At 39.9% G+C, this 2,924-nt stretch overlaps 1 protein-coding gene across 1 annotated transcript in view; it reads left to right on the top strand.

Annotated features, from left to right (window-relative positions):
- The first annotated feature begins 1,977 nt into the window (after positions 1-1,977).
- trib3 (tribbles pseudokinase 3) overlaps positions 1,978-2,924 on the top strand; it is a 5,364-nt gene continuing 4,417 nt past the window's right edge. Inside the window, exon 1 of the mRNA XM_014016039.1 lies at positions 1,978-2,491. The gene's annotated coding sequence lies outside the window, so the exon portion shown is untranslated. The remainder of the gene's footprint in view (positions 2,492-2,924) is intronic.

The raw sequence follows: 2,924 nt of genomic DNA, 5'->3' as shown, positions 1-2,924 counted from the left end.
ACTGGTTTCTTGAACATGACAATGAGTTCACTGTACTCAAATGGCCTCCACAGTCACCAGATCTCAATCCAATAGAGCATCTTTGGGATGTGGTGGAACGGGAGATTCGCATCATGGATGTGCAGCCGACAAATCTGCGGCAACTGTGTGATGCCATCATGYCAATATGGACCAAAATCTCTGAGGAATGCTTCCAGCACCTTGTTGAATCTATGCCACGAAGAATTGAGGCAGTTCTGAAGGCAAAAGGGGGTCCAACCCGTTACTAGAGTGGTGTACCTAATAAAGTGGCCGGTGAGTGTATGTTGCAGAAAGCCGAGCTCTCGTGGTCCTTTTTGACATGAATGAATTAATGGCAAAGATGTGACAAAGTAACTGAAGCTCACTTGACTATTTTTTGTTTATTCAAGTACACAGATATCAGAAGGTGATTTATAATGTCCACGTTGCAACATTTTATTTTTTTTTGTAATTGCTCCACATACAACTACAGCATAAAAAACACCTGAAATTCTATTGTGGTTTTTGATTTTGACGTTCCATTGCAAGATTATTAGCTGTATTCACACCAGCCCTGTTTTTGTCAGCTTTCATCGAACTCTTGTTCATTTACCTGGAAAGTCAAGGTGGGGGGACGGGTTGTTCACAGGGCTTGGTTTGTTTCACAAAGCGCAGTGTGAATGCAAACCGCACCAACTGAATATGTAAACAAAGTCGAACCGAGTCCTCCGAACWATCAGATGTGAATATGACCCAAGTGTTCCCTATCTGTCTCTGTTTAGAAAGTTTTCTGCAGTAAGATCCTGGTAACACCCTGATTTTAATGTTTCCTGTACACGTTGTGGGGTGGGGGGTGGGGGGGAAAGATCGGCCCTCTGAGCTGTCCTCAACAGAGACATGTTTAATCCATATCTGTTGACGCAGGTCAGATTGTTCTTAAAGTGATGCAGCCATTCCGTTATGATAAAACTGGTGGCCTTTATCTTTGATAAGCTTGTTAAAAAAGACAATCTTATGACAGATTCTGCTGCTCAAAGCTTCTCATCCCTGGAATGATCTGCTGGATGTTTATTAGGAATAATATTATAAAAAAATCAACAAGCTGGGACCTCTGGTCTCCCTTACATCAAAGGGAAATAAAGTTTATTATAGTCTATAAACATTTTTCAGTGGAGCCTGATATGATTAAATTACTTTTATATGGCAATGGACCAGTTTATTATTTTTTTTTGTTAAGATTTCGAATAATTCAATTGAACAGGCTATTGCTTTTAAAATGAACATTCAAGTATTATTTTATTGAAATATATAACCATTACGGATAAACGGTATTTTTAATAGACTGAAAATATTTCAAGTACCCTCAGAGGTACCCCCCCTGAACTTGTGCTCTTCATGCTGTATATGAAGCAGCTGTTGAGCAGAATTTAAATAAAATTATGTTGTCTTTTTTAGGTCACTAACACTTGCTTGTCAGACTTTTCTCTCCTTCATTAAAAGAGCAAAGCTGTCACCAGCGGTGTTTGCCGAATGTTTTCAAAATAGTTGACCAGATAATGAATGACAATCCTGGGATGGCACACACCAAAAACAGAAATTATAATAAAGTTTCTGTTTACATATTTTGTTCATTTGTTTTTAACGCTGTTGCCATAGAAAAAGTTATTTTAAATATTTTTTGACAGCAAATTCATGCAGGTGGCCACTGCCCCCCTTGGGCCTCCCTGTTTGGCGCCCCTGGCTGTCCCTCAAAAATAAACCATTGTTTTATTAAAATGTGAGTTTATGTTGAGAACATGACGTGACGTGTATTTTTAGGTCTTGCCTCGGCCCATGAGGGCCTGACTCTCAGCGGAAATACGTGAGGTATGTCCCGCTCCTGTTCTGGCTGACGAATGATCAGCTCCGGATTGCAACATCGAAGCCCCGCCCACTCCGTGTGACGTCACGGGGGAAGGCGAAGAACGAAACCGAACGGGAGTCGCTCAGTCCAGATCTGGAGAGACCAGCAGCTGGGTCAGCAGGAACCAGAAGGGAAACGAAGCGGACGGACCGTCATTATTTATTTTATTTAACTGTATTTTTTTCATTTTGGCTTGATTTGAACGGAATCTGTTCGCTTCAACACCGGATATTTAGCCTAACAAAGAAAAACATCCTTCAGTTTTAGTTTCACTCTAAAGATCTCCAGGTGTTTCTTTTTTCTGTCGAAAAATTACCTGACAAACAACAAAGAGAAACCACATAAAAGAGGAAACCTCCAAAAACTACCAGCTGACGGACTGACGACCTGTTGCGCAACCGAAGAAGAAGAAACAAAGACGTCACCTCCAGTCCTCCCAGTAGCGACCCCAGACTGATCCCAGYGATCCGAAACTTTGTTTACCGACCTCTGCTGCTCAGACAGACCCAGGCCGGTGCCCATCAGCTCTACTGTGATTTACTGGGTCCCTGTTTAACCTGAAGTCCGGACCAGTCCGTTATACTGGAGGTAAGAAGCTGACCTGACAGGTGTGTTTTAAAAATAATGTATTTATTTATGATTACAGCATACACAAAAATAAACCCAATTCAGTGCATTTTAATATAAACCAGTTTGTAAAACCTCATTAAAGTGCTCATCATACAGAAAAGTGCCAAGTCATGTGGATGATTTAAGTTTTCTGATGAGTTCATCATCACTTCAGCTTGTTTGTGACWCTCTAARATAATTTATTCCTTATTTACCTGATATAAATAAGAGCTAAATAGAAATGTGAAAAAAGAATGTAAGGATTTTATCTATTTTTTTTATTTAATTCCACTTATTTGCTTTTTCACATGTGAAAATCTTTGATGCAATAAAAAAGAAAAAAAGGTAATTACAGGTGTCCTTATAAATTATAGTGTGTGTGTGTGTGTGTGTGTGTGTGTGTGTGTGTGTG

Source organism: Austrofundulus limnaeus, unplaced genomic scaffold (assembly GCF_001266775.1).
Source record: "Austrofundulus limnaeus strain Quisiro unplaced genomic scaffold, Austrofundulus_limnaeus-1.0 Scaffold137, whole genome shotgun sequence".
In the NCBI taxonomy this organism is placed as follows: domain Eukaryota; kingdom Metazoa; phylum Chordata; class Actinopteri; order Cyprinodontiformes; family Rivulidae; genus Austrofundulus; species Austrofundulus limnaeus.
This window is presented reverse-complemented; position numbering and strand designations above follow the sequence as displayed.